Raw genomic sequence first — 21291 nt, 5'->3', positions numbered from 1 at the left:
CAACTGTACATGTAACTGTACTGTAGATAGCGAGACGAAGAGGCAAATAATATATTGTTTTCTGCATTAATTAATCTTGATATTGACACTGATACAGAATTTATAAAATAATTTAATAGTCCTGTAATTTTATTTTTTTAATTTTTTTTCATTTCAACCATTATTCAACCAGGGTTGTTCAATGGAGAACCAGTTCACATTTGCAGTGACAACCTAGGCACATGTGCATATATAAATACACAACTTTTAGCTATTTCATATGTATTGATGTTTGCATTTACATAAAAATAAGACTGTATAGATGCGCTGCACATACTGTTGCTCTACGATACAAGAATATATTGGTATTTTGAATATTAAAAACCTAAAAAGTAATCATCCAAACAGTTTGTAAAATAATGCGTGGTCACTCTTAGTCAATCTCAACCCTGCTTTTATATTTCCTGTGGGCTCCACTCATTCTCCCCCCACTTGCAATAAGTCCTCTTCCTTGCTGGCAGCTCAGTGTTTTTCCAGTAATAAATGGTTGTTTGTGTCTATGTGATGGCCAGACATACTGGCTGTTGTGACATTTGGTTAGCGTTGAGGGACAAGTCATGTTCTCTGCTAATGTACATTTATTTAGTTTCAATCCAACTTTAAGATCCTTTTATCTCCCAGCCTTACCAAATTGGCTGTCTTTTATTTATTTCTCTTCTAAAATATATCTTGAGTACATTAGAAAGTGGGTTTCGGAGGGAGACTACACTGTGTGTCAGATCTTTGGAGAAAAATAGTTGACAAAGCTTTTCTTTTTTCAAACTGATCAGAAAGGTTCTGAACGCATTCAAATGAAAACACACACACATTTAGTCAACACTGGTTATTAAAGGTGATAGCTACAACTTTTTCATCAAAAAAATAAATAATAAAAAAAAAAATACATCAAAAGAACGCCTAGAGGGGTGCAGAATAAAAGTATTCATTTGAATGAAAAAAAAATATATCATAGGATATAAATAATTGTTTTATAAATTTTGACGGGTCCAAAATTTATAAATATTTACATTTGGCTGCAATGCCAACACCTACACTGAAGGATTCTAAGCCAATAGCATTAGTAGGTTGATGTCTGGTGAGGCAGCGCTCCAGAGTTGCCAGATCGATAGCACTGTCTACAAATGGCATCTACCCGTTACATTTCTCAAATTAAAGCGGACCAAAAACGAAGCAGAACGAGGGTGAACATCGGTCAAGCATTTGAGTGTTGGTGCCGACTGATGGAAGAAAACACACTTAAAAGCCACTTTCCTTCTCGACAGGTAAGTAATACGTTTTGCTAGTGTTATTGCTAATTAATGGTCAGCCATACTGTAACATTTTTGATGCTCATTAACGGTCAACTGGTACTGTACTGGTACTTTCAAGACCAGAGAAATTTGTAAGAGTAAGTACTGAAGGGTTCATTCAAAAGGAACCATTTCTAACAGTGTATTTTATAATCATTTAGAGGGGACTCCATTGTATTAGTGAATTATTATGATTACACAAGAAATTGTCATGACACCAACTTTGCAAAGATGGTCAGGAAAATTTAAAATGGATGGTATCACTCCTTCCTTTAAACCTGTGGACTGTCCAGTCCTGTCAAAGTCCTCTGGCTTGAAATGACGGCTGCAGACGACTGAACAGTCCTTCGGTACCAAGTCTTTCCTCCTGAGTGCTGCTACCCATCTTTTGGAAACATAAAAAACAAATCCATCTGAACATTGCTCAGTTCACAATTATTCTGTAGCTACAGTTCGGCTGTTAAAGTTAATGTTAGCGCCATGAAACTGATTTAATAGATAATGTTGAAATTACATGACCTACTTAGTACAATTATATGAAGTGGCTGATTGCCAAATGCCACTTAAATGATCTTGCTGTAATCATCGTCTTACTAACAAAAACATTTTTTCATTTTCTTGTCCTGATCTAACCGGTTTCATTTATGTTAGCTGTAGCGTAATGCCTCGATATTAATGTAAAACCTTGATGGTAGAAATTAATATCAAAATTAAAGAAACCTTATAATTGTGATTTTCCTCGAAGTAGGGCACCACTCTTCTGTATAGCTGATTAAGTAATCCACGGTCCAGAAGAGAATACCGTGAGTGGGATTTTAATAAAATTATTGATTTTAATCCAGTCTAATTCTCATATCTTAAGTTGCGAATTCAACGTCTGAAGGGACCTTGATTCCATCCAAAGATAACCACGGAAACGCTTCTAAATTTCAATAATGTAAACCATTTATTACACTAATAATCAATTAACAGCAAAGAGAAATCCATGTCAGAAATATTGAAATTATCAATATCGCTTTAGAGACTCTGCTGGCTTTCTGTTGCGCTGGGAGGGTGAACAAGCTTAAAAGACAGTGGAAATGAAGCAGGAAAATGAAATAAACAAGGGTGAAGATTGAAATCAAATTAAATCAGAGATTATAAAGAAAATAATATCTGGATCTTACGCAGCTTGGAATATGGGAAACTTAACTAACTAATGAGCAGCATTTAGTTAATTTTGGTCGGAACCTAACGGAGTAACCGGGAATTTGGTAAAGCAATTCAGAATCGTCAATTGAATGAAAGGAATAACTAAATGAGCTTTGGAGTGAAAAGAATAAAATTCAGCATTTCAAAGACACCAGCTAGATGCAGTTGGAGGCTCGGTTCGGTCTTACTTGGAGCAGGTGGTAGGGCCTACGAGCGGGGTTCGGTACGGCATCACGGTGACAAGGTCCCTGAGGTCGTCTGGTACCTGGCAGAAGACAGCCCTTCATTATTACAAAAATCAGACATTTAAGGCAATTTTAAGAACTTTGTTCAAAACAGTCCTGCAAGAGAAAGGTTATTTTCTCTGACACTTCTTAACAAAGTACAGATGTGGGGAGGAATGTTCTCTGAGTCCTGAATGGGGGAAGAGAGTCCAGGTTGGGTGATTTACATGTGTGAATGTCTGGGGACGATGGCGTTAAGTGTCGTTAGTCAACAAAAGGGTTGAGATGTTCCCTGGTACGGCTGACACTTACGGATTTAATCAGCTTAAGAATGTTTCTGCTTTTGAAGTTGATGAGTTCGAGTTTTCTGGTCTGATTGCAAATAAAATGTCCTCTAAATGCAAAGTTTGTGTAGGCTGAGAACCCAGTGTTAGGTCAACAATTGTCCATCTGGTGGTGAACAGGAACTTCCTGGGGGTCGTAAAACATGTAGATAAGATGGGTGAGGGGAACGAGTCTTGGGCCTTAATGCAACATAGCTTAAGAAATACATCAAATTCAACAAGTTCATAACAGTTAAATTATATAAAACCACTTCTTACTTGTGAAATGTTATCCCTCTTGGTTTTGGTGTTTCTTTCACAGGAACATCCGTATGCAGCACAAAAATCTGGCATTTTGGATTCACACACACACTGAAAAGACACACTGAAAACCCGGCCCAAGATGGTGGCCATGTTGACGTGCCTGACAAGCCCGAATGCAACATCTAGTGTATATATCTATGGTAGAATCTAAGGTTGGAGGGATAGTGAACGAGTGTGAGTGCGACTTCTCCTGGTAGGGAGGAGTTAAAGTTGTAGCTATCGCCTTTAAAATGATGGGAAGCTGTTAAATGTACATCTTTTAACATTTTTCAAAAACACCAACAACACAATCAGGGTGTAAATTACAATTTGATGAGGATGGGATATCGTATAGATTCAGTGGATTAGAATTCTATATATCACAAATTCTGCCACAATATGATTTTGATTATGGAGCTGATTCAGGAGTCAGCAATCAGTGTGGGATGATAGTACGTCTACATGCTCTTCCATTCATTAAACAGAAAATAATACATATAATAAAAAGCAACTAAAATAATGACATTCAAATGTAAAATCTGTCATTTTGTACATTAAGCTTTAAAAGTTTCACATAATGAAAACTGAAAGAATAATTGTTTTTGGTCATTAAAGCTAGAAGTAAACCTTACTTTTAAACAAAATATACTGTATACAGAACATGGTCATAATAACAAAGGTGTGATTACTAAAGCTAACTTAATTGTCATAGTTACAATATGTGTTTTGATTGAGAAGAGGTGTGGAAGGAATCAGGCCTTGGTGTAGCTAGAGAAATTGAACTCAGGTGTGATAAACCACAGTTAAGTTATGTTTTACCCGAACCCCAACACGTGGGGGAATCACTTTTTCACACAGGGTCATGTAGGTTTGGATTTTTTCCCTCCCTTAAGAATAAAAACCTTTATTAAAAAAAAAAAAAAACTGCATTTTGTGTTTACTTGTGTTGTCATTAACTATTATTTAAATTTGTTTGATGATCTGAAACATTTAAATGTGACAAACATCCCCCCCAAAAAAAAAGAAATCCGGAAGGGGACAAACACCTTTTCACACCACTGTATGGGCAAACAAGGCATTAAAGTTACTACATTCAAGATTCAAGCTTTTAATGTCAGTTTCTCCAGTATGTGAGTACATACACAGGAACCGAAAAAGATGTTTCTCTCCGCCCCATGTTGCAAAAATACAGAGAATAATTTAAAAAACAGTGTGCTAAAAATACAATAGATAATAGTTTGTCTATGAATATAGACATTCCTATACACATGAATCCTATACATACGCATGGAAACCTACAGTGCAAAATACAGAACCAGGTGATTCTGTAGCATTAGCAGCATCAGAGTTGTTTTTTTTTAGGAGTGCAATTGTCATGTACAGTTACATTACATTGTTACTGCAAACTAAACATGTCCTGCCGTATGGAATTTAAATCCCATCTAAATTATAAACCGCAGTGTTTTGGACAGGGCTTTCACTGTGAAGATGTGCATTCGTACCATGCGTAACAATACGCCGAACTGATACAAAGTAATTCAGAATAAATTAACTGTTCAACAATTTTTTTCTTTCTTGTGTTGACCAAGTCCCCAACTAGTATAAGATGCTTCTTGTTGAACCACATATTTGTTTAAAAGAAATGTGGCATTAATTATTAATATGTTTTAAGTTTTTTCTTTAAAAATACATTGCGGCTTAATTAATATGGAATTATAAATTTAATGCCGAAGAATTTTTTTCATGCCTTTACCTCTAACAGAAAACTCTTATGTTTTCCCAAGCAGAGAGGTGGAAAAGGAATTACATGTCAAGAGTAGGAACTGGAAAAGAGAGCAGACAGGAGGAGGCAGAGGAAGAGTAAGAATCGTGGCCGTGAAATCAATAGCTCATACTGTTCTGAAATTGAGTTTTTTTTTTCTTTTTTTTTTTTCTTGGCAGAAATTGCGTATAGAAAGTGGAATATGAAAAGGCTTTGGTGAGGCCCCCTCATGTAAGCAACAATATTGATTGCCAGGGAGACCTGGTCCAATTATGGTGCCACAGATTTGGTCACTGCCCCTTAAAGGACTGGGTTGACTCTGGTGGGGCAGAATTTTTTGGCAGTACCTGACTTTCTGCCCTCTGCTACTGACAGAGCCCCCAGACAATTCTGTCTCCAAAGCCACAGTGGAAAAAAGTCAGGAAAATAGTTTCCTCCATTGTTACAGTTTGCAGAATCCCTCTGAGAGCACAGCTGTAGGATGAAAGATTTCCCCTGTTGGCAGTTCCTGTGAAGAGATTCACAAGCATTACAACATAACCAGAAAATAATCCCCCCTCTTTGTGCGGTAGTCTCTGTTTGCACGTGTGTCTGTTGGCAAGTGGCTCAGAGACTGACTGAATGGATTGACAGACTGTGTGTCTGTGTCTGAGACAGCCCAGCTTTGTGCGTCTAAGTGTGTTTTGTTGCTGAACAATGATGGGGGCTGAATGAATGTCTGTTCAGCTGCAGTTTGAGTTGAGGTGTATTCACACATATCCCCTACAGTTTAACAGTTACTGTGAACAGCCAGACATTAGTGGAGAAATACCAGCTGTTTGAAAGCTTTTCTTGCAGAATTCACAGGGAAAAATGGTCTGTAATTCCCAGCCTGTGTTCCTGCTGTGCTGTCCCTGCTGCTGATGCTTCTTTCAAAGTACCCTATGTTTATAAGTAAAGGCAACAGAGAGGTTTCAGCCTTGGGAACAATGTTGGAATTTTTTTTCACCTGTACTCTACTATTGAGATAAAAAAAAAAGTTTGCTGGAAAAAAAAATGAAGGCATTGCCACTTGCTGCCTGCGCCCCTTTGCTTCCTCTGTAGCCACCACGTGTCTCATCTCTTCTTCGGCTTTTTTCTCTCTCCTTTAACTCTCATTCTCTTTCCAATTAATGGGAGCCTCTTGCAATATGTTTTGTTTCACCACTTGAGTGTTAATGAGGCAGATGAATATTCATAAAGAAGAGGCTGACATTGCTCTGTGGTGATTGTGCAGAGGATGATTGTGTGCACAGGGACTGTAGTGGCCACATTTCAGAGGGATCTATGGGTAGACATCAGGAGACTCTGTGCTCCTCTGCTAATGATGCAGATGTGCATCCCTGTGTTTTGTTTTGGTTCATAATTTTGAATGACCCGTTCCCAAGGCCTTTCCTCGTTCCCTTGAGGCTGCTGCCAGAGCTTATGTTTAGCCTCCAGCTGCCAGTGGAGAGCAGGCACAGTGCTCATGTCTTCGAAGAGGAGCTGCCTGCCTACTGCCTGCAATCCCCATCCTCTTCCTCCCGGTGGTCCTGACTTGTAACAAACAGATGCTGTGGGTTTCCTTTCTGGGGAATATTTCTATGCTTTTATTATACTTCTGTATCTATATTCCTATCTCTCCTCATCTTTTCTTCTTTTGTGGCATCGTCATTTATTTTCTCCTGTAACATATTGCACTGTGATGTGTAGAGCTGTCTGCACTTCATGTTGAAGGACATACAGTGAGAAAGCATGCACCCCATTTTAAAAGGGAAAGGCCACATTATGCATGCATATCATGTCTCTAGTATTGCTGTTTCCTTCTGCAGTTGGCTGCCATACTCACACTTTTTTATTGTCGTCTTCAGATTATCTTCCAACAGCTCTTAAAGTAATCTCTCACATTTCTCTCATCTGCTCTCTTTTTTCTTTGTTCAGCAGATTTTAATTTACATTTTCTCACTTGCTCATCATCTCAGTCCTCCTCTTCTAACACTGCTGTCCTCAGCCTGCGGCTTTTTTGGTCCTTATTTGCCATTTCTATCTTGCAGCCTAACCTTTTCTGCCCTTACTTCTCTGTAAGCCATCTGACACTTGCAGTCTACCTCTGAAGGAGTACCTGTGCGTATGTTAAATATACATAAAATATCTAATCTTTCACAAGACATTTTTCAATCTGATTTGATGTGTATACTTCCTCCAACCTTTGCTGGAAATGTGTATTTGTCTGTGTGTCTTATGCTTTTGTACTCCTAACCCTTTAATCTGGTAAAGTGAGTCCTCTTGTGCTGTTGTGGAAGACAATAGTCAGACCAGCTCCTTTGTGGTACTAGTTGCCGACATAATAGAGACCTTCCTACAGTTCTGTGCTCTTGGCCTTCTTGCGTTTGGATGGCCACTTAATGTTGTCAGTTCCAGTCTAGCTGGCGTCCATACTGATCCTCATACGCACATCCTTCCTGGAGTTGGGGAAAAGGTGGAGGCTGGTCAATTTATCAGTGTTCTGACTGTACAGCTACAGGGAGCCCTCTGTCTTCATCAGTTCACTCAGCAAATAGGCCCACCCCAGTCACCACTACTAGACTTACCTCATGTGTCTCCATTATACGTTAATAACAAAGCAGTGGGGGTGACTAGAAAATGTTTGGCCACTTGAAGAAACAGGGGTCTGCTCAAATCACAGGTGAAAGATTAAAGTATGATTATTAGCTCTGAAAAATGAGAATAGTATTTAATTTGTGTGTCTGTCCTAGTGTTTGGAAGTTAATAATCAACAGATTATTTAATGTAATAGTAAATTCTTCCCTAAATTGTAACTCTGATATCAACTGACTGCTGTTCTTCTTTGATTATTGTAATCACTTTACATTGCATAAAGTTGTGCTCATTTCTTTTAATTTTTTTTGCATTTTCTTTCAGCCCTGTCCATTTCAGGGCTTTTGTACTGCAGTAACGAAGGACGCTGTCTTTTTTGTCTGTTTTTCCGTTCTCCTCCGTCTCCTCCCTCTGCTGCCCTTGGCTTCAGTGCTCCCTCGCTTTCCTTGGCCGGTGCTGATCAAAGCCCCTTTGAGGTTGCTGAGCGGTTCTTGGGCTGATAGTGATTTGATGATATGTGTATGTCTTCAGAATCTTGTGTTCTGTGATTAGATGGTGTGTGACAGGTAGTGTCAGTCCCATCAGCTCACATTAATCCATGGTGCTTTGCTGCCACCACTGCTGCCGTTTTTATCCTTTAATGTTAAACCTTCCTCACCAGCCAAATCAATTATCAGTGATTATGTTAGTGTCAAAGTCTTTAGCGCCTGGCTGAGCCGCACCACTGCCTCCTCCTTCTAGTTTCTGTGTGGCCCAGAGGCCCAACAGAAGCCCCTCTGTGCTCATCCCCTGTCAAAGTGCGACTGCTGCAGAGGGACAGCTTTACAGACAGCTCTAAGTTTAACCTTCCTTCTCAACAGTGTTGTGACAAGGCAAGGAGAGTTTATTATGCCTGACAAAACTCCCACATGTATATTCTCCTCACTGCATAGAGATTAGCCATATCATGCTCAGTCGTTGGATGTAGCTGTTAGAACCAACGTGGTGGTCCCATGTCCTTGGATTGAACATGCTTGCATATTGCTTTCGAAGACCTGGGTTGAGATCACAGATTTTTCTCTGCAGCACACCAGCAAATATTTCCTTTTCTTTTCTTTTCTTTTCTTTTTTCTTTTCTTTTCTTTTCTTTTCTTTTCTTTTCTTTTCTTTTCTTTTCTTTTCAAAATCCCCACCTCACACTTTCCTTTGCAAACCCAGCTCTTTCTCTCATGGGCTTTCCCCAGAGCCGCTTGGCCTTGGATACACAATGTGTGTATGGATTATTGCCACTGCACGACAGGGTAGTGAGGCGGCTCGTTAAAAACCACTCTCGGCTGCAAGGTCACAGCTCTGGCTTTTCCACCCTTGTGTGTTAGTGCTTTGTCATATACATGTTCACACATTGCTTCTAGATGTCAAGCTCCTATAAAAGTTTTAAATATATATATCACACATTTTCATATTTGCTAATAATTACTTGTCCCAGATGAAGTCTTACTTTTATTATTAGAGATCTCAGATGCTGGTATGTTATTGGTGAACAATACAAGATACCTTTAACATCAGTAATGTTTAAGCTTCTGAAATGCAGTCGTCCTGAAAACAAATTTAACTGTATGGTCAAAAATGTCACTGAACATGACAAGTGTTAGCTGTGCTCACATGGTCATTTTGGGATTTGTGGAGCGACTGATTGACATATATGAAATTATTATATACATATTACTTATATATAGATATGTATGTCCAACTGAAAACAATCAGAGTTTAATTAGCCCAGTCATGCTAACATTAACTTTCCAGCTTTGTTGGTGCCACATTTAGCTTTTCTTAAGTAGATTTATGTCTTGTTTAATAGCAGTTAGTAAAAACTGATTTAAATGTTAAGCCAGGATTGAGATCTATGCTTAGTTTCTGTTTTTTCCCCCTCTTTTCCCTATTAAACATAAAGCTGATTCAGAAATGTCTTAACATTCAAAATATCAGTACAATTTATTTCAACAAATCAATATGACCTGCTTAGCCCAATCTGATTAGTGTATTGGCAGTAAATAATCCAATAGATATTCATCCCAAAAAAAATTAAATATTTTTTTATCCAATTAGCTCCCAAGTGCTCCGCATTATGTTCAGATATGGGTACGTGCAGCACCTAAAAGAACAACACAGTAAGGAATAAATGGTGAACTTGAGGCTTTTAAAATCTGCAGTTCATAAACAAGAGGTTGGCATCATGGTGACTTTCTGTTTTTAACTTAGTCTATGGTTGTGTGACTGAAAATAGAGGAGGCAATGTACAAGACTGCTTCTTGGGGGCCCAATTATTGTACAAACACATAAAATATTCAAAGATTACCACATTTTCAAATACTCGACAACAGATAATCTAGTGTTATTATATTTCTGATGGCACAAGTAAAAATATATTCTTGCCATTGTTTGAATTATTCAGACCGAGAAATGTAAAATTGAGCCTTGGACAGTCCCAACCCACTTTAATCTTACTTGCTTATTGAAATGTCAGATGTCGTCAGCGATGTTAAAACTGAACATCTTTTGACAAATACTGTATGTTTTGCATCACATTTAATTAGCTGAAAGATTAAAGAAAATGGGACTCAGCCTTTGTGTTAGTCAGATGAGGTTTTTTTCTTCATGTTGACATGGAATACTGATACTGTACATTTTTAATTCTTAAGATATAATTTCATTAGTAATTAATTTTCTTAAATGAAATTGAGATCAGGATTATTTACCACTCAGCAACATTTAGTATTTGACTATCTCATTGGAGAAATTTGATTTGTTACTACAGTCCAACAAAGAGAATAAGAATACACACAAAGCACAAATGATAGCAGTCAATGAAATCCAAACCCTTTATGTCATTTTATTATCTAATCTCATTGTGGAAATGGATCAAATAAAATTGTGCTGCTGTGCTTCTTGACAAGCTTCTGGTGGTGGCATGGCTGGAAGTTTTTTTTTTTTTTTTTTTTTAAACCCATTAAGGCCCAGGGCTTTGATTAAAAAAATAAATAAAAAAGAAATACTCTAAAGAGCTTTTTTTTAAAGACTTAAATCTTTAAAACTAGAAAATAAAAAACATGATTTTTTTAAATGAAATGAATCACTGTTTTGCACATAATTGACTTTGCCCTCATGTTTATTGATAATGATAAAAACAAATTAAATTATGTCTTGAGAATGTTGATGCTATGCAGATGTAGCCTCAGGCTTGAAATGTAAAAGCTCATATGTGTTGCATCAGCTCTCAATGGTTTAAGATCTCATGCATCTGCCTGCTATACAAGATTTTTTTCTTTAACACCCTTGCAACCCTCCATGCCCCCTCATCTGCCCATCCTCTCGGTTTACATGTTATCCACTGTTGAGTGGAGGTGGGACAGATAGTAATCTGCTGTAGCCTTGGCACTCTCACACTCTGGTCTTATTGAAAAAGATCAATGGCCCTCATTCTGGAATGACTGTTGGTTTGGATGGAGACAGAAAAAGATGGAGGCATAAAAAAGGATTAAGAATGAAAAACTGAGTGTTGGAGTGCTTCAGAGCAGGTATAGTGGGAAGAAAAAGAGACAAAGGTAGGGTGAATGTTAGCTGTAAAAGATTAAGGGAATGGAGGAGAAAATGCCAATGTGGAGGAGCTTGAGAGGTCGTTAAGTTTGGTTGTATTTTATTTTATTGAGTCAGAGATATGCACTGACCTGTGACTGGTCTTAAGATTCACACTGTTTTTTTTCTATGCATACGTGGGTTGTGAAATTGGCTGCACTTGGGTTGCATGTCAGCAAGGTTGCATTTAAATGCTAGATTTTCTCTTTGGATGCAAATGAGATGGGAACAGATTGAGAAGATGTGATTTCTGTACACGTGTCTTATGTTTCTTCTGCATTCGAATAGTATTAATAGTGGCTGTTAAATTGCAGGGGAATTAGCAGCCCTTCATCCCTCTTTATGATAGGTCTGTTGGCCATGTGTGGGTGGAACTGGGTTTATTGGCTGTAAAGACAGTTACACTCTTAATTGTGTCAGTTATTCTCCCTCAGTAGCTCTTTTTGAATTTAGTCGAGCGCTTGATGTAACCCCCTGGTGTTTTGTTCTGTTCTACACATTGGTCTCTTTTAAAAGATGAATTAAATTTACATTTTATTTATTTTTGGGGCACCCCCATCTTCTTGTGCCCCTCTGTGTTGTCTGATTAATTTGTCATCTGCTTCTTTAGTGACGGCTTTATGCTCCTCTTTTTCTTGGCTATTGTTTAAACTGCTGTTAGACTCCCTTATCCCTTGTTTTCTTTTGCTCTGTTTTATCAGCGGGTTTCACATAGACCTAGCTTTTATCCTTTCTCCTTGTCTGTCTTGTAAGCTCTCCTACCTCGCTGTTTAGCAGCTGTGTTTCCCCTTTCTACTTTTTTTAAGATACATCATGCTGTCTTATGAAGCTTAGACATTACTAGGGTCAACTAGTCAGGCCTTGGGGGCATGATATGTTGGACTATCTATTGTTATAGCCTCAGGACCTGAGACTGCTGGAGTTGCAGCAGGGCAAATGAAGGAAAAACAAAACAAAAACATAAAAGCTAAGTCCTGTTGGGCTCACTCAAACTATTGAGTGGGTTGTTGTGCTCAGTGCAGGTCGTACCTCATTTCCTATGGTCACAAGAGCATCACACCTAAGGCAAGTGTGAACATTAGGTAAAATGTAGACATGTGGCATTTTTGGTTCCAAGTTTAAAACAAGGGAAGAAGCAAAGTTAAGGTCCTTGTTGGTAATTTGCAGAACAAAGGGGTTGCTTGCATGTGTAGAGAAATCTTAAACAGTTCAAAAGGCTATAAGAATTTGATCTGATATGGCAAAATGTATGAAAACACCAGTTTTACCTATAATTTTGTTGTCACAAAGAGTTGTGGATGCTAATGGCTTTCTTCAAAAGACGCTATTGTCACGAATGGCGGACGTCGGAGGAGGTGAGGACCCAATTGTAGGCAGTCAGGCAGGAGGCAGAATCGGTGCAGGGAAAAAGGATTTATTTTAAGGATCCAAAACAGGACAAAACAGAATACTTAAACCAGAGGGAACAGGCATGCATGAATGGTGAAATGATGACTAATCAGACCAGGTGAATGAGGCAGAAACAGAAAATCACAACACACAAGGAAAAACTAACTAAACATGACCAGAAATCCAAAAACATAAACATAAAGTCCATAACCGTGACAGCTATGAACTGCAGCACATGCAAAACAGTAATAGTGTTGCTTTGCCAAAGTTCAAAAGTTGCTACAAATTAGGTAGATTTTCTTGTTGCTATCACATTGCAAGAAACACTCATTTTCTTGTGGTAAGAACTGAAAGCTGTCTTGCCACCAGCAAAAAGAAATGTGTATTTATCAAGTATCTTGGAATGGAAAAAGAAAAAAATAAAGTTAAGGAGGATCGTCAATATCCAGTTTGACATTTAATTTTTTTTTATAAAAATATGTTGCTATTAAATAATTTTTTGAGAAGTGCTTGTTGACCCAGGTTGCAGCTACTTTGTTGTAATGTTTGGACTCAGCATCTGCTTTGTTGAGTCAGAGAGAATGAGCACATATTCAGGTGTACTATTGATCAAACGCTGCTGGCCCCATCCACACACCACACAGCCAGGCTACCTTTTTGACATTTCTTTCAGGACTCAACCTTTGTATTTTGCATCTGATTGACATTTCCTTGGTATATATGTGTAAATATACAGATCTTAAGATATTTCATTCATTCATGCTGATCATCTTTTCCCTCTTGGAGGTAAAAATCCCACAAGCACTTTAGATTCTTGCCACGAATTAAATGAGCCTATAAAAAGTGGCCCATAATGTGTGCAGTATTTCTGAGCCTAATATGAGTCTGTGTTTACTGTTTCAGTGTGTCTAGATTTATTTTCCTTCTGAGGCAACTTGTGACTCTCAATTCTGTGGCTTACACTATAGTTTTAAGTCATTCATGTCGACTTTAAAATACAGCTATGTATTAATGATATTGCCATGAAAATGTTACTTAAATTACCTTGCTTTTTCTGGTTTAAATGTCAGGCATCTTTATGGATTACCTGCATTATGAGTCCAAATAGCACCACTGTTGCTGTTTGGCTCGAGACATTTTGTTACAATCAACACAGACTGTCTGCAGTAATTTTTCTTTGGTCGAACACAAGCAGCCTGTTATGTGAAATCCTGTTCGCCTGTGGTTGATAGGCATGTGAAGTATGAGAAAGCGTCCTCGGTCATGTTTATTTAGGTAGGGGTGGTATTTGAAAGAAAATTAGACTTGGAAGATTTTAATGAGACTGCCAGTGCACACAGTCACGCTGGAGTTGTGTGCCACTGCAAGTCTGCTAGATGTTTGTTCAGCTATCGAGGTATCTTTGGGCCTTTATTACATGCAGTGTGTACATCCATAAAGATTTTTATCCATCTTAATGGCTCAATGAAGATAAACCACAATTAGTATTAGGGAAACATTAATCCTGCTTTTAAACTAATTGCTATTAACACTATTAATTCATTTGTGGGGTAGAGACGGCATGTTTTATAGATCTGTTTACACATGTGGTTTTCCAGGTTGCTGTTTTGATATAGTTTGTGTTTGTCAGTGTATGAAGCTGGGGGTAATTATGAAATGCAGGTCCCTGTCCCAGTTAGTTGGGTAAGCCTTCTTGCAGTCTTTGTAAAACATGTGTCTTTTCAATATTTTGTCACACACACGCATACATACACACACATTCTCAAAAATATTCTGCATTCAAGTCTCCCACATAGCAGATCCACACACAAGCAGTCAACTTGACAAGGAGTCTCTTGCAAGAATATGATAAGACAGTAGCTTACACCCACGCACGCTCTCACAACTACATCTTGTATTTTCTTTTTGCTGTTTGTGTTAACAGCTTGCCAAGAAGCTCGGGCTTGGGACAGGCATGCAGTACTGACACTTCTACAGACAGAGACCTGAACGGACAGGGTCCAGCTGGCTAGTATGGCAGAAGCAAACAGAGCAGATGTGCAAGGTGCTTTGATCTAGGTGAGTACCAAATGGGGTGAGAATCTGGGGCAGCAGTAAGGTGGGGCTAGTACTGGTCTGCAGCATTACAGGGAAATTGCAAGTATATGGTGGGTTATTAGGGGTTTGGTTTCAGCTTGTATTACATTAACATGTTCATACTGATTTGAAAGTGACTCCAGGTAGTGGGGGACTCGTGGGGAGATGTTTTAAAACAAGCTGAATTTATGGCTATATGAAATTAATGTTTTACTACAACTTTAGAACTTCTTCTTTATATTGAATTTATTTTGCAGTCTGTAGAAGGAAGTTATTTTATTGTTAGTCAGACTAGACAAACAGAACAATATTTGTTATATCAAAAGTTAATTTAATTTACACTTTTATTGTGGTTTCATACATCATCTTCTTTAATTCTAAAGTAAATTATTGCCTTTCGGCAATTAATTTTCTGTGCAATTTTTAATGCAGCTTTGGTTTTTACTTGGACTGGAATGACACCTTCAGTGCTTTTAGCTGAGCTGCATTAAAATCACTTGTGGGTAAGAGGACATAGATTGTCCAGAATGGGAAATGAGATTGATAGTTTCAGAAAATTAAGGTGTGAGGATCTGAGGGATTACAGAGGAGCAAAAAAAAAAAAAAAAAAACCCTCACAAACTGCATGCCAACTCTTGGGAGTATAAATAACGATTGGCCAAAAGGTTTTATGTGGTAATTGCCATTTAAAACTGCAGCCAAGTCTTATAAGAACAAAAAGTTAATTCAGATTTAGATTCAGACAAACTTATTGATCCCTCAGGGCAGTTCATTTGCAGCTAACCCACATCCACATCAACAGTCATCAGAACAAAACACAATGGTCTATCAGCACCAGCAGTTAAAAACAGACAGAAAGATTATACAACCAGAATTAAGTGTAAAAAAAAAAGCAATGCATAAAAACTTCAATAAAGTAATAATAAATACAAGAAAAAATATCCTATAATATCATACATATAAATTAATTAACAGACTAAAGTCAGATTTAAGCATCCTGATGGCTGAAGGATTGATTGACTTGTAGTAATTATATCTTTTCGTCAACTGAGCGTATCAGCAGTGACTAGTAAGCCTCATCACATAATCACAAATAAAGGGGCTATATCGGGTAGTTATCTGAGGAAATGGAAGCAGAGGCACCAAGGATGTGCCAACGCAGGAGATCAAAAAACAAAAATAAAACATCTGTTCTTTAGGGAAAGTATAAGGGCCTTAGAGTATCAATCCTCCCTACATTAAACTTTCCCATGTGAATTAGGTTGCAAAACTAGCAAAAACATCCAAAGAGCTAGATCATAAAAGCTGCATGGAAATACTGTAAAAAGGCACACATCACCACTTAGAGGCTAACAGCTGCATGCTTTTGTGCATGCTGATAGGTGACAGTAGTATTATTTACATGATGAATTAACCTTCTGTTGTGTAAAAGCCATTGTCTCATCAAACATAACAGAAACTCCAGGACACAGATCTGACAGTGACTGACCTTCACATATTCATTCACAAAACATTTAATAAGGCAGCATTCTTTCTATGTGTTCTTATGAAAATAAAATCTCAGTATAGAGTTTATTGAGAAATGCTTGGGCTCTAAATGATCTCCTTTGTGTAATAGCATACATTCAAATTCAACATGAACATCATTGTGTGGATGTATGTGAAACTGTGCCTATGATATTGGATTTCCTGGTTGCGGTTTAATTTCTTTTCTGTCAAGAAACTCAGAATAGTTTCAGTGATGAAAATGAAGAAAATGCTGTGTGGGTTTTTTTTTTTTTGTACAAGACAAGCTGTGTGTGTCCTGGGTGTAAGCATGTATATACAAGTGAAAGACAGTCCTTGCTGACCCTGCACTTAAAGCCAATTTGCTGTGAACACTCTGACAAGTGTTTTTATAAGGATACTTAGTAATTAGCTAAGAGGAGATGGAGACAGGTTGTGGCTGGTGGGACACTAACTGACCTGTCACAAGACCCTACTCATCCTACACCCCAAAAATCTGTCAAGAGCTCTGTCTGGAGCCCTTGCTCCCCTGTCCCCTCCCTCACACTTGGCTGCTTCAGTTAATTGAAGCCACTTCAGATCAGTTAGAAGAGCTGGATCTGCACGCCTGAGCAGACCACAACACTCACCTGACCTGCCAGTCACTGCTCCCACCAGCTGCCTGCCACACACACCATAACATATCAGTGTCTTTCATGTGAACTAACCAAAGACAAAGCAGGCACCCTAGATACATACTTATTAGTATACCCTTACACATACCCAAGTATTTGGCCTTGTTCTGTTCTATAAGGTAAGGATGCTTTATACCTGTCAGTTTTGAATATAAACTTTTTTTTTTTCACACTTATTATGTAAATTGGGACTTTTCGCTTGATTGCATTAAAAGTGCAAACCAAGAGACCTGAAAAATATTGGTTGTAATAAGCGACCCTGATTTAAATAATTAAAACTTTCAGGAGGCCAGTGTTGTCATCTGATGGACTAGATTATTCATGCTTGGAAAGCCAAGCATAAACCAAAGACAAACTTGTATGTGTAACACAGTAGAATCCTTTTTTAATCTTTGGACACTACTGAATCTGAAGGAGCGCACAAGAAGTGGCAAAGCTCAGTTCAAACAAAGACCCAAGCCTACAAAGCTCAGCTGAAGTGACATGGAATACAATTGGATTTGCTTGGAATAATTTGGCTCCCACATGGCTTTTGTTGATAAATTATGGCTAAAATGCAAATTGTCTGTGGTTATCAGAAAGTAACCGTAGCATGGAAACAACAAAGACACAACTTGTTCTCTGATTTGGACAAAAACAAACTGACAGAGGCCATCAATTTTCCCCTTTTTCCCACTTTGAATAATTACTTTTCTTTGGTTTTAATATGCAAGAATTCTTATTACAGTATACTTTCTAAAATGTCTGTGGATTTTTTTAAATTAAAATATGCCAAAAGGTTTGTTAAAGGGCCCGTGGCATGTTTTTCTGTGTTTTTAATATTAAAATGATGTATTAGAACCTTAAACGTCACCCAAAGCTGAAACAGGGCACGCTGCTAAACTAACATCCTGCATCCTGAGTAAAATATTTGCTTAAAAAAGACTGTGTCCTTCTAATGCTTCTGCAGAGCTGCGTCAAATAACACTTAGAGCTTGGGAAGTCCAAAGGGCAATCATGCAGAGTACTGTAGATCTCTTTGAGACAGCCCACATGGGAGTGAATTTCTGCATTGAGAAATGGAGCTTGTGTATTGTTTTAAATGCCAGGCTTGTCCTCAGCAAGTGTGTTTTATTGTGCTAGCCTGTAGATGTACTGTAGCTCACTCAGCTGACATTTAATGCTCAGTCATTACTCTGATGCTGCTTTAGTCTGGATGTAGTTGTTATCGGCTTGTGTTTGAGCAGACAGATGTGACAGCTGGCCAACAATATGTGACGAGTCTTTTAGAGCTTTATTCCCTAATTATTCCTTCCCTTGAGACCAATATTGACATGTAAGGTCCTAACACTTAGGCCATATAAATTGCCAGCCACCGGTTAGCATTATCTGTCTCTTGGCAACTTTCAAGCAGACTTAGAAAGGTGCTCAATACTAGCTAAGTGCCAATTTTATGTCTGTCAGCTGTGGTGAAATAGAAGCCTTCAAATGCATCATATCACCATACAAATTATTAGTTGTTAGTAGATTACAATCTCTACTAAAGGTTTTCTTGTTTCCTCTAACTGTGACCTTTTTGAGGTTTTCACATATTTTCAGTAAGTAAAATGAAAGATCTTTGGTAAGTATGTGTCTGTATCTTTCTCACCTTGGTTGCTTGCACACATTCAAATTTTTCTCGTAGTCTATCAGTCTAATTTCAGTTGCCGCAGCAACTCTGTGGCTCCCTCTACTTATGCATCCTCCCTTGTTTCTCTGAGCTCCTTGTTAAGTTCCATCAGCTGGTTAATGATTGTTTTTGTTATTTATTTAATTCTTACAGTGTTCCTTTTGACAGAGCTCACAAGTCTTGTCTGGTCTCCTGTATCTTCATTCCAATTCTTTCTTGTTTGTTTGCCGTCTTACTGACTTAACTGTTCATTTATTTTTTCTTGCTTTTTTAGCAGGCTCTTGTTCATTCTTTTTTTCATTTTTCCTCATTCTTTTGCATTTTAACACTGTTTGGTTTAAAACATGCAGGAAATTTTGGTCATTTGAGGCCACTAGGTGAACTGACACTGCTTATCTAATGATGTACTTGAATGCAAATGAGTTTGCTTAGTGTACCTTGTCTGATTGCTTGTTTTAATGGAGGTTTAAATGGAGTTTAGAAAATTTCTTGGTTCATCATAGAAGTGAAATGCACAAATGGTTGAGAAAGCAAATCAGTAGAACACCACACAATAATTTTCATTATTTCACATATCTAATAACTTGGGTATAGATTGTGAATTTATTTGGACCACTGTATTTAATTGAAATGCTTTAGATTTAGAAGTCACTTAAAGCTCTGTTGTTGTTCTGTTGGTCCTGAAACAAAACTAATGGCCACTTTGTTTCAGTGTCTATTTTACAGACTTTCCATCTCAAAGAAAATAAATTAAGCCAAGACATTTTTCTCTAAAGCTGAATCATCACTGGGGGCTTTTATGTGAGAAGCTTTTATCAAAGCATTTCCTTAAGTGAAAAAAATGTGTTGTACTTATCACAAATGAAAAAATTGGATATTGATTGATATGTGCAGTTTAAAGAAACACACGGTCCATTTGAAAAGAAATTAAAAAATGGAAGAAAAAAATACCAAACTTCATCCATCCATCCATCCATCCATCCAGCCATCCATCCATCCATCCATCCATCCATCCATTTTCTGACACTTATCTGGGGTCGGGTTGCGGGAGCAGCTGCCTAAGCAGGGAAATCCAGACTTCCCTCTACCCGGCCACATTCACCAGCTTGTCCAGGGGGATCCCAAGGTGTTCCCAGGCTAGCGAAGAGATGTAGTTGTTCCAGCATGTCCTGGGTCTTTCCCGGTGTCTCCTCTCGGTGGAACGTACCCGAAACACCTCACTAGGGAGCTGGCCAGGAGGCATCCTAAACCAGATGCCCAAGCCACCTCATCTGGCTCCTCTCGATGCGGAGGAGCAGCGACTCTACTCTGAGCCCCCCCTGGATCACTGAGCTTCTCACCCTATCTCTAAGGGAGAGCCTGGCGACCCTGTGGAGAAAACTCCTTTCGACCGCTTTTCCAAAATACCAAACATTCCATTTGAATTCAGGAATGGAACAACATATATCAGTTGTCAAACAGTTGTAAGGACATTTTTGGATATCTTTTCCAGAGCACCCTGTCCAGGATGTACCTCACCTCTCACCCAATAGCAGCTGGGATAAGCTCCAGTGCCCCCTACAACCCTGGATTGGAATTAAGCTTGTACAGAAAGTAGATAAATAGGTTTTTTTCCAAGCTCTATTGTCAAACTGGGTTAATCTGTTTCTTGTTGGAGTCCTGTAGAGAGGAATCGATCCTTCCAATTAAATCTGGAAGCTTTGATCTACACCACTGTCACTTTGAAACAAGCTTGATTGCATCTTGACTCCATCATGAGTATGTACTTCATGCTGTCTTGTTGTGAGGGAAACAGAAGTTATAGCATTTTAATAGCCTCAGTGAAACAATCTTCCAATTTATCAAGATCATTCCGACTTCTGTGTTTCTTTGATCATCCATGTGAGGTGCCATGAAACATGAAATGCACTCTTGGAAATCTTAAGGTGGAAAAAGCTTATTTCTGACCATTCACTCCTTTTAGGTACTTCCTCTGAAACTCGGCTGATAATATATGTATTTATTTTAAATAGAAGCCTGGAGACAAAGCACTTGACTTAGAGAAGATATTGTCTTCAATTGTCCAACTAAAAACCAGACCATCAGCAAATTATTTTCGGTGATTGTATATCTGTGTTGTTAAGCAGTTATCAGCTGCCAGGTAATGAGAAATATGGTGTTTTTATTTATGAAATACAGAGGAAACACAACTTAGCCTATTTACTAAGAGGCAGCAGCTCTGAATGCTTAGGTCTGATGTTGATTTCAAGTTTACATTGATCAAACCTGTCTGTTACAGAGAAACAGGAACGGCTTACTGCCTGGTACAACAGGAGAAAGTTGCTCCTCAGGCCAGAAGTAAGGCCATTTTGAGTCTTTCATTCTTCCCACGTCCCACACCACTGCCTGTATCGGCCACACAAGAATACCACAAACTTAATAAAATGTTGTTGCTGTATATTTGTGGGATTCTGTGAAATAAAGCGTAATTCAGGCTTGTGCTAAATTTTAAGCCCTGATTGGGGAAAGCAAGACATGAGAAAGTGTTAGAGTGAGGCTGGTGTTAATCTGTTGTTTCTGATTGTAGCTTAGCTCTGGTTTCCTATGGTGATACCCTTAAATAACACTTCCTCATCCTCCTTATTAACATAGTTGAACATATTCTTCTGATGGGCATCACT

General features: G+C 38.3%; 1 protein-coding gene across 1 annotated transcript in view; it reads left to right on the top strand.

Annotated features, from left to right (window-relative positions):
* Positions 1 to 1039: 1039 nt before the first annotated feature.
* LOC121632178 (speckle type BTB/POZ protein) overlaps positions 1040 to 21291 on the top strand; it is a 105385-nt gene continuing 85133 nt past the window's right edge. Inside the window, 2 exon segments of the mRNA XM_041973415.1 lie at positions 1040 to 1301; positions 14652 to 14785. The gene's annotated coding sequence lies outside the window, so the exon portion shown is untranslated.

The sequence above is a fragment of the Melanotaenia boesemani genome, chromosome 2 (assembly GCF_017639745.1).
Source record: "Melanotaenia boesemani isolate fMelBoe1 chromosome 2, fMelBoe1.pri, whole genome shotgun sequence".
NCBI classification, from domain to species: Eukaryota; Metazoa; Chordata; class Actinopteri; order Atheriniformes; family Melanotaeniidae; genus Melanotaenia; species Melanotaenia boesemani.
This window is presented reverse-complemented; position numbering and strand designations above follow the sequence as displayed.